Raw genomic sequence first — 11,297 nt, 5'->3', positions numbered from 1 at the left:
ATTTTTGCTTAGAGGAATTTTTGTAAAAGTATTTCCTTCCACTCTCTCTTCCTAAATTATTTAATAATTGGTACCCCCTCTCTGCTATAGTGTAAAATAACTGTATAATAGCACTTTTTTTTTTAACTAGTAATTTGGAATCATGTTTATATCCTACTCTATTTTATAACTGAATCCACCATTACAGAGTCATCTAGTAAGTGTGTAGAGCCAAGACAGAAATATGCTATCATGCAAAAATGATTAATCCTGTCCATCCTATTACTTCTCTTGAAACTTCAGGAGGAAAAAATATTCTTGTGCCTACTGTAACAAATAGGGACATTTCTTCCAACTTCCACTACAACAGTTTCTGTGCATATTGACTTCCCTGAAAGTCTAACTTTATTTCTGCATTTACAAAAGCCTGAAATATGTTATACAATATTTCTTTTTGTTCTTAAAAAATAGATAAAATAGATTTAAAGTTTATTTTTATTTAGGGATATTTGTTTTTCTGTTACTGTTGAAAGAAGAGAGCACCAGTATTTTCAGGATAAAACCCTCCTGTAGGCTTTTTTTTCTTCCTGCTGTAGTGTAGTATAAACCATTTCTGACTTAGAGCTTAGGAGTGCATGATAACAGATTCTTGCATGCGCCCTAGATTATCCATGCGTGTGGGAGGGATTCATATGTCTGCAATAAAATTTGCATCAGATAAATATGATGTGTTTAAATTTCAGTCATTTGCATGCCCCAACTGAAATGTATGTTCTTGGTAGTTCTGTGTTCTGGATCTGTTTTGGGAATGGCATTTATAGATCAGCTTTTTTAATGATCCGGTGTGACTTGTGCACTTAGTGGGTACATACAAAATGTACTCCTGTGTTTTGTTCTGGATTTGTTGTTTTGAGTTTGTCAAAGAACAAGTTGTGTGATAAAGATAGGGCTTTTGAAAGGAAAAATGGGAATTCAGGTGAGAGGTCAACATGGCCACACCAGGAGCTGATAAAGGATAACACAAAGATGAGGCTGGGTGCTCCAATAACCTTCCTCAGTGAGATATTGCAGTATCATTATGCAAACACATCTATAGCATGGCACTGCTGTAAGGTTTCAGAAACTGTGCAACTCTAATGAATACTTTAAAACAGGGAATTCAGCTGCCTCTATTCCATCTGAGAGGAAGATGAGAAGTGATTGCTAATGCACTTTACAAAGCGCTATATCTAGTGGATAATTTTTAACTCTTTAAGTGGATTAACTGCTACACTGAGAGAATTTTTTTTAAGTGTTTGCTTTCTCATCTCCTTAATCCTATTGTCAGTTTAGAATCATCCTGTGTGTGCTAATCACAATTATATAATAGGTTGAAAAGTCTGCTAAATTTGTGATGAAAATTGTGGCAGGTTCAGAAATTCTCTGCTTGTTGCTTCTTTTGATCACTGGTTGGCATTTTAGTTATTCTGAATTCCTAGAGAGTCAGATAATCATGTTCTTAATTCACATATGGTCTCTTATTTTATGCATTTGGTTAAGTATTTCTTTAGAAACAATGCTACTTTATCTCAAAATTATCCAGGCAGAGAGGACTGAGTTGACATCACCTGCAAAGCCAATATAACATGGTTCTGGTTTTAAACAGTAAAGGAATAAGTAGTTGGGGTTTTTTTGAAAAGCATTAATAAACTTTTACCATGACAATCTACTTGGGATTTTTGCTATTTTTCCTCTATCAGCTAGTTTAGAGCAAACAGACAAAAAGACTTGGTTTGTACGTTTACTGCAAATATCACTATTTTAGTGAAACTGTAAATGTTTTTCTCTCTCTATCAAGTTTTCTATCGATCTTAAATACAGATAACCTAAAAGCTTTATGTGGCAACTTAATAACTAGTGAATCCCCCCTGCCTGTGCAACCTGTGACCAGCAGTAAATAGATATTGTGAAGCTATCAAGTATTTTTTTTTCTCTCTAAAAATTGCACTTGAGATATGTCTGCTCACTGGCACCTCAATTAAAATGAACACAGACATCTGTGTTATAACTGAGTTATAACTCAGTTGTTAAACTTTGCTGCCTATTTAGAACTTATGAAGATAATTATTCTTATTTTTGTGTATTTACATTGGTATTCTGTCAGGTGTAAGTTTTACAATTGGAGATGTGTCTTTCTTGGAAGACTGTGAAAGGCATTGCATTCTTCTCAAGATGGGCAAGCCACTCTTTGTCACTAAATAGTTATTTATCCTCATAGCCACAAGGATGCTGGTTTTCTTTGGAGCTGAATGAATAATTTGGAAAAATTTGTGCTTTGGTAGTAATTGAAAATTGGCCATAATTTCTTTGTGCAAGTGACATCACTTGGCCAGTTAGTTTAGGATAAATGGATGAACTGTTTTCCACAGTGTGCTACAGAAGTGCTGTACTACTTTTTCCAGGGTTAGAAACTTGAGTATTTGCTCTGATATCTTTCACTTTACACATGTGTGTAATGTTTTAAGAGCCAAGGGAGGAACTGAATTTTTTTAAAACAGTTTATGCGTGGATAATGCTTAACCTAACAATATTTTGAGTTTAACTCTTGAAAATAAAGTTGAAAATGAATAAAGGACAGAGGCCTAGGTCATGTTATAGATTAACTCTTGATAAGACATTCACTTCCAAAAGCCAACAGCAACTTGAGAATGCTTCTGAGTTAGTTGTTTGAAATAGTCTGAAATTATGTGGACATTTTCTTAATAAGATGGTTCTGACTATGGGAATCCAAGTGACTTTTCAAAGAACATCAGCCCACAGGGACTGTGGCAGTGGCAGCACCGAACAGAGGGAGGACGTGGGGCTTTGCCTTTTCACTGCGTCACTGTGAGGACAGGGTCAGCTGGGAAAGTGTGGATGCTTTTGGGTGAGAATTTTCCTTAGTGTCAATATTTAAAGATACAGGGGAAGGGAAGTTGCATTTGTAGTGCACCCCATCTTTTGGTAACATTTCCTGGGGTTAGAAACAGCTGTGTGCATGTATTTTTTCCTCTTCTCCTTATTATGGCATATCAATGCAAAACCCAATTTCTGACTACAAGTTTGCATCAAATGGCAAACTGAAGTAATTTTTGCAGCAAAATGTCGACCGCTGGTAAATTGGGATTTGTCATATATTAATGGAGGCTTAACTCTGGTAACTGATGTTTTCCTGTGGTCTGTTTTGCTGGTTATTCTGTTGGGGTTTTCTGAGTCAAGTGACAAAACAAACTTGTTTTGAAACATCACGGAATATTCCGTGTCACGGTGTACAATGCAGCTGTCATTATTTTAAAATTGGTAATTTTATTTTTCTGTTTAATGATGATAGATGTGCTTTGTTTTAAATAGTGAAGTGGTTTGTACAAAGGGTAATTCCTCTTAAATGGAGCAATTGCTCATAGTGGACATTCACAGATCGAAAACAATTGAACTGAAACTTCAATATCAACCTTTTCTGTCTTTAACAAAGTAGTTCATGGTACAGCTCTCAATTCAATGATGAAAAGAATCCACCATGAAAACAAAGCAGAAACCAACAAAACCTCCATCTCTACCTCAGCTATTCCATTACTGCTTACATGGTAAATTAGTGTAATTTTATTTGGGCCTTAAGTAGTATGGCTATGGAGAAAAGCTGAATTCCCCTCTCAGTTACTTATGTCATGCTTCTGGATCTGATGATTTATAGGAGCCTGAAAGACTTTTTATCACATTGTTTCTTCATGGCTTAATTCAACGTTGATTTATTTGGTAGCAATTTCAATTGATGCAGTCAATACTGTCAATAATGGAATAAGGATTAGAACAGATTATCGTTGTGCTAAAATTGTGTAAAAAATTGAATGGATGAACAATTCAAACAGTTCCCGGATACAGTTTAACTTTTTTCAATAGAGCAAAAACACATCAATTGCTGAATGCCACCATTGCAGTTACAGCTCAGAGTATCTAGTTTTTGCATTTTATACTTCAGTGACTCTTCAAAGGTTCAGGTATGTCAGTAGAATTCAATAACTGATGTTTTATGGTGACACTGCTGAAACCAATCATGAGAACACTGCCTTTCTTTGCCTGGTCCTTTTACAGTACTCACTCTGTGGCTGTCCTGTAAAATCAGTTAATCTGACTTTAGTTCTTGAAAATTTTAAGCATCTGTTATCTTATAAATTGGAGTCTTGGCACGATTTTGTTCCTCTCTCTGCTATTTCATGGCCATTTTCATGTGAGAACGTACAACCTCTGCTTATGACTGCATGAGTGCAAAGAAGTCCACGGTACTGATGCTCACTCACCATCTGTTTTTCTTACAGCTGGGCCTTGAATAATTGTCCAGTAGCTGATGGACTGAGGGTAGGCAATATTTTCAGGGTTTTCTGATTCATTTAACCAGCTTCGCTGCCCCTAGAGAAACGCAGTGCTTGTTTATTCAAATGTGTAGGGTAAAAGGCTGTGCTATGTCAGACGAATTATAGCACTCTGTTAAAACAAAAAAGGAGCTGCCATGCTACAGACCTTATCCTGTGGATGCATTTGTACCTAAGGGGGCACTGTGGCACTCCGAGGGAATTTTAGTGCATGAATGAAACAGCCCTCAAAAGGTGGGAGTGGAGCTGTTGCATCCAGGAGTGCTGCTAATGCGGATTTCAGGAACGATGCCTTGCTGTTTATCCTCATCAGGGTAAATAAGATCGTTTGGTATTCACCAACAAACTCGAGAGCTGGTGTTTGTGACTCCACCTGTGACTGAAGCCCATTTCCACGTTTGCATAGCTTTTGTCTCCCAAGAGCTGCTCCGTTGTTTTCCAGAGGCTAATGAGAAGTGGCTCAGAGATCAAGTGCTGGAGCAGCTCTCATTCTGAGTGAGAGCTGGTTTGGGGCATTTAACTCCAGCCTTGTCAAACAAGGTCAGTCTCTCACAGAAGGAGAGGAGGTGCTTTAGTCAAGTACTCTCCTCTTTAAATACTAGAAGAAGGGGGGGAAAAAGCCCCAACCAAAAAAAAAAAAGAAAACCAACTCCAAACACAAAAACTCCTCAACAAACCAGAAGAATCTGTTAAGAAGGTTACCTGCTGCTTTGGACTATAAGGAGCTTCAGTGTGACAGGAGCAGGTGAATATTTTTGGCTTAGATTCATTGTTTTTTACTAAGTGACCTCTTTGAACATTTTAAAAGGCTTTATCTGAAAGGGGATGACTGGATATTGTGTTGTGGGCTATTTGTAAGTTATCCCAATTCATTGTATTTGCTAAATATGTATATGGATGGATATTTTCTGGGGAAAAAAAAAAAAAAAGTGGTGTGGTATTTTATGCCAAGGAAAGTGTGTGGTGGTTATGTAAGCAGGGGTTTTTCCCAGGGCAGCCAATAGATATTTCGGTTTTAGATTTTTTTTTTGACCGTAGCCATTAAAAACTAGTCTGACCTTTTTTTGGTTTTCAATGTGTGTATTTCTGCGTTGGTAAATAAGTACTATGATCGTGTTAATATTAGTCCTGCTAAAAATATTTTTGAAGTTTTTAATAGCTGGTATAAATGAAAGTGATAAAAATTGTGACACTGGAATTTATCGCCTTGTTTTATAGAGTTAGAATAATGTTGGTGGAAAGGAGAAGTCAACACCCTCTAAGAATCCTTCAAGCTTTCCTGCCTTTTAAAGGTGCATGTGCGATTGATTTATCAGTTTTAAAGTGTGATGTGTAGTGCAAGAGCCCTCCTGAGAACCTGCTGTCATTTCCTTGCTGGCATTGCTCATTTCCCTCCGAGTTGCCTAGTGCAGCACCATTGACTTCTTTTACATTTTGCTTCCCCTCCCACTCTGTCAGTGCAGCAGCCCAGTGAATTTAATTAGAGAAAATAGCATATCTAATGTCTGTGCTATCCTGCCTGGTTGTAGTTGGGCCTTTGGTCTTTTGCACAAGAGCAGGCTCCAGCTGTGGGGAGATCTCGCAGTGTTTTGATCCTGCTCTCTCTCGTTGTGTTGAACACAGGCAGAATCAAAATTAGATACTGTAGTAAGAACTGAAGTGTTCAGTGAATTATTTTTTGTTCAGAGCGAGTCACTGATTTTTTACTTTTTCCTCCAGATATGGAAAGAAATTCTGTGGTACTTGAAAATTGAAATACTTAAGATGTTCAGTACTCGTGAATAAGGGTGCAAGTGCTTTCATCTTGGACCATCTCTAAATTTACCTTTTAACCCTTTGTTTCAAAATGCACCAGAAATTGTTGCTCTTCCTAACTATAATACCTTGCATATGATTTTTTTTGATAACTGTACATCAATTTTATAGTGTCATCTCATATTTGTGGTTTGTGTATGTACTACTTATAGTTCTAATATGCCTTGCCTCAATTCCTTACTGACTTGCAGTAATGTTTATTATAATTATGATGTAGTTTTGAAGTTGATATCTTGGGTTTTGCCTCTCATAGCATTTTGTTTTATAGTAATCATCATTATCTCTCTTGTGGACAGTAAGTCTTGTATACATTAAAGAGTTAATTATAGATATTGATTATGAGCATGAAGCTTTATTCACCAACAAGGAAAGATAAGAAGTTTTAAAATACGTGCTTATGATAAGCAGAATCTTTCATGAAGCAGTGTGAAATGTAAGCATTTCTTTGAAAAAGGTTAAAGTAAAGATTGTAAAGGGAGGCAAAAACAAGGCTAAAAGTTCACTGTGAGAAGAAGATTTTGCTAAAACAGAGCTAATGTGAAAATTTGGGGGTGAAAAGAACTTGGCAGCCCATGTATTCCATGAGTGTCCCCTCTGTGAGCTTCCTTCCTTGTCATGTATTAGTCCTGTCTCTGGGATGTTACATGGCTGCATGGCTCAATTAATGCTCTGTGGCAGGAGGAGGAAAAAAATGTCTCTGTCTTGTCAGAAGTGAAGTTATTTACTTTCAAAAGCTGACAGAATAGCACTGCAGGGGCTTCATTTATTTCCGTTCAGGATGTCATTATTGTGTAATGCAGAGGGACTCCTGCATGCATTGCAGGCTTATTCCTGTAATCTCAACTCTGCTGGATGGCTGCAGAAGTGTAAAATGGCCCACTGGAATGTTTCCCTATTGTGACTTCAGCTTGCTCACTTTGGCAAAGCAGCATTCCAAGTGCCTTAAATATTTATGGCTTAGATGGGATGAATGTGTTTGTTGGGGCTGCTGGTGCCGGGTGCCTTTGGGGTGGGCGCTGGGTGCCTTTGGGATGGGCGCCGGGTGCCTTTGGGGTGGGTGCCGGGTACCTTTGGGATTGCTGATGGGTACCTTTGGGATGGGCGCCGGGTGCCTTTGGGATGGGCGCCGGGTGCCTTTGGGATGGGCGCCGGGTGCCTTTGGGATGGGTGCCGGGTACCTTTGGGATTGCTGATGGGTACCTTTGGGATCGCTGATGGGTACCTGGGATGGGTGCCGGGTACCCTTGGGATGGGCGCCGGGTGCCTTTGGGATCAATGCCGGGTGCCTTTGGGATCAATGCCGGGTGCCTTTGGGATCAGTGCCGGCTGCCTTTGGGATTGCTGCTGGGTGCCTTTGGGATTGTGCTCTGGCCTGGCTGGAACACTGACTGGATCCTCAGTTACCTTTGTAATGGGTGTCATTTTCCCTGATGGGTAGCATATGGTTTGAGACTGCTTTTTCAGCATTCCTCTGTCTGTCATGCTCTTAGGTTTTCCCGAGTCTAGCCCCAGCAGGAATGTTTTAGCACAGAATGTTTCATCAAGATTACTTGCTATTTCATCTCAAAGTTTGGGAAAACATTCAACTTTGCTGTTGCTGTATTGCACATACTTCAGTCCTGAAATCCCCTACCCAAGTTCAGCAAGTCATGCTGTAAAAATACAGGAACATTCAGAAACTGCAATTCCAAGGGGCTTGGTTTATTTTTTTCCTTTCCCTTTGATACCATCTCTGCCAGCTTCAGTTGGAATACCAGGCTTGGCATGTGCACATGAAATTGCCTGTTGCTCTTTGGAAAGCCTTTTCACACACCAAAAGTAAAAACACTGAAACAGCAGAGTTCAGGAGGTCTTGTGCCCTTCTTCCTGCCTGCTATTAAAATAAATAAATAAATGCTTCAATAGAAGATTACTTCATTTAGAGAGGAGTCACTTTTTTTGTGATAGTTGATCTTTTTTTTTCCTTCTTAGGGGTAAACCTTCTTTGATTGGATTAATTTATTTTTTTTTCAGTTTAGAGTGGCAAACTAAAAATTACTAAAATACCAAATTAATTTCTCAGCACTGGATTTTACTTGCACACAACCTGCCTTTAAATTAAAGGGAAAGGATTCTGCTTCTAAATAGGCTTGCTTGCTCCTTTCCTGCTTTTCTCTTCCTTTTATTTGCAGACATAAAATCCAATAAATTTCTATTGCAGTTGCTGGGCTTGGGGGAGAGAAAGGAGAGGAAAAGTACAAAGCTATTGGGAAGCGTCAAACACGGCGGATGATGAAGTACATTTCATAGCAGCCAATTCCAAGCCCCAAATCCCTGTTGTGCAGGAAGGCTTCCCAGCTCACCCAGGAAATTCAGCCATTGCAAGGCAGAGTATTAATGATTTATACACCTTGCACCAGTGCTTTGGTTCACTCACAGAGCCGGGCTCTGTTAATAAAGGAATTTCAGGGAAAAGGGTCCTGGCATGCTGAGTTGTTTTGCTCAGTGCGGTGGACGCTGCCTCATAAATCAAAGGAATTTAGTGCTTTACAACCTTTCAGAGCTGCTGAGGGTGGTTGGTTTTTTGTTTTTATTTTTTTCTTTTTTTAATCTGATACACCTAGGAATATTTTCATTTCTTTTCTATAAAGAATGAATGAACTACTGGATGAGATCTATCTCAGCTGTTTTAGGGTTGATTGGTTTGCTTCACAGTGGCATTATACTTCCATTTGTTTTCCATTTGGATTTATGCTTTATACTGTTGTCTATGGAAGGAGACTAGCATGGTTTTATTACCATAAAGAGATGCAGATCACATTATATTCTGTCTTGTTTCTTAGAAATAACTAAATGAAATATAAAGGCAAAATACATTTGCAGTAAGGAAAGTAGTTTTATATTCTTTACCTAAAATAAAAACAAATAATGACACTTACTTCATATTATAATTTTAAAATAATTTTTCTTTTTATTAACAAAAATAAGCTTCAGTGTTCCTCTACAATACACGTGATCATTTTTGAAGTTGCATTTTTGCCTGGAAACTTTGTTTCTTAATACCAACTGCAGGACGAGGTACTTAATTTTGTATTGATTGACATAATTATCCTTTTCAAATAGTGGAACAATATTGATATTATGAAAGAAAATATGTATCTACATTTGATTATAGAAATGAAGATAAAGAAGGATGTTTTTTAAAAATCTCTGAAATTTTGATGTGAACTAGGGTATTGGAGAATGTTATGGGACATGGTCCTAGCAGAAAACCACTTGGTTGGATAGTTATGGAACCTAATCTTTGCTTTTCATTGCCTCTTTAAAAGCAGGCTGGGAGAGGAGACAGGAAATAATTTCAGGGAATGTGTTTTGCAATCAAAGGGAACCTGGTTTTCCACAGGCGTCTTAAGACTCTCATTACACAGCAGGCACAGTGTGTTTTACCCTTTTTGGATCGTTCAGAGTCATAAATTCAGGTACCTTTTTTGTTCAGAAAGCACAGCTGCCCTGTCCTGGCTTGGTCACAGTAGAAAAGGTGATTGCCTCTGAGCTTTGTGGAAGTCAACAGTGTGGGGATCAGTATTGCAGAAGTCACAGCTCCTTTGGACTGCAAGGAATTCTTTGTAGTTTTTGTGGTCTGCAGGCAAATCAGGACCTTCTTCTCCGTTTCCCTCCCTGGTTTAAATATCACAGATGAATACAAGGCAGGTGCCCAGTAAATGAGGTTTATTATGTTTATAGAGCAGCATTGCTGTATTTGTTTGTCCTCCATTATTTGGGTGCATGAGTGTTTCATTGTGTTTAATTATGTCTGTGAGGCACAAGACAACAGTCAACATCTGCTCTATTGTTGCCGTGGTTTACAGATAGCTTTGATGGGTTATTAAACAATCTATTTTTCAAACAGCAAACAGGGAAATAAGCTGCACCCATATTATGTAATTTTGTAAAGGTACATTATGTAATTAGTTGTCTAGTATTTGCACACTAATCTTTTATTTTGGTTGAATTTATGTTGTTCCTTTTAAAAAAAGTGATGATCCTCAGCAGTTTTTATTTAATGGTAAATTTCAAGTTTCTCTATGGCTTGAGTTGATTTTCTCACTACTAATTTGATTTCACCATATGTTTTATATTGAAGTAATGTCTGAGTAGCGAATGCTAATTCAGAAATTAGAAATGTGCATTAACTTTCATTTATTACTGAAACAGCTACTGACTAACTATTACTACAGAGGCATCATTAGGTATCTTGAACTATTTTTGAGTAAAGGTTTGTGCTGTAACCAAGGCACCAGTTGGGGAAGGCAAGGTTCAAACAGCTTTGCCTCTCTTAGATCTGACTCAGGGCAGAGCATCCCCGGTGCTCCCTGGGCAAGGGAAGTTGTGCTGTACAGGCAGGGAGGTGTCTCTGTGGAACTTGACTCTCGTACAAATGGATTCCCTGATGGAAAATGGCTTGTGTGCTAACCTGCTTTTGATTTTGTGTTGGTTTAATGTACCTGTCAACTGTTTGAAGTTGCTTTATGTAACGCTGCTATGCACGATACTGTATCTGGATGCATTAAGGCAAATCACTGAAAGATTGCAACTGCCCAGCATGTGATTTGTTTTTGCCTCAAAATAAAATGTAGAAGAAAATGTTCCAGACACAAATGATGAACAGATCCTAAAATTAGACTTTCTGTAGCTTTTATCATTGCAGAAAGTCACCTATTAAAAATGTTTGAGAACATGAGTCTGTAATATTTTCACGGCTCCTGAGCTGCTACTGCCCACAGTTCTAGAGCTGCAGCTTGCTGGGGTTGCTCCTGACAGCAGGACTTCTGAGGCTTTGGAAATGTTGTTAATCCACTGAGCCTGACTCAGGAATGCAGGTTTCCATTGGAACAAGGTGGTTCAAAACCCTTTGTGAGGTGAGAGCCCACCTGGAGTTCTGCATCCAGCCCTGGATCAGGTTGCCCTGAGAGGATGAGGAGTCTGCCTCACTGGGGATATTCCAGGACCACCTGGAAACACTCCTGGGCTCTGGGGTGGCCCTGGTGGGACAGGGAGGTGGAACCAGATGACCAACTGTGGTCCTTTCCAGCCTGACCCATTGTGTGACCTGTTGGAGCAAATCCAGGGGTGCCACTG

At 38.8% G+C, this 11,297-nt stretch overlaps 1 protein-coding gene across 39 annotated transcripts in view; it reads left to right on the top strand.

Moving 5' to 3' along the window:
• Positions 1–11,297, top strand: part of RBFOX1 (RNA binding fox-1 homolog 1) — a 1,204,921-nt gene that overhangs the window by 935,858 nt on the left and 257,766 nt on the right. The window lies entirely within an intron of this gene.

This window comes from Agelaius phoeniceus, chromosome 16, assembly GCF_051311805.1.
Source record: "Agelaius phoeniceus isolate bAgePho1 chromosome 16, bAgePho1.hap1, whole genome shotgun sequence".
Lineage (NCBI taxonomy): Eukaryota > Metazoa > Chordata > Aves > Passeriformes > Icteridae > Agelaius > Agelaius phoeniceus.
This window is presented reverse-complemented; position numbering and strand designations above follow the sequence as displayed.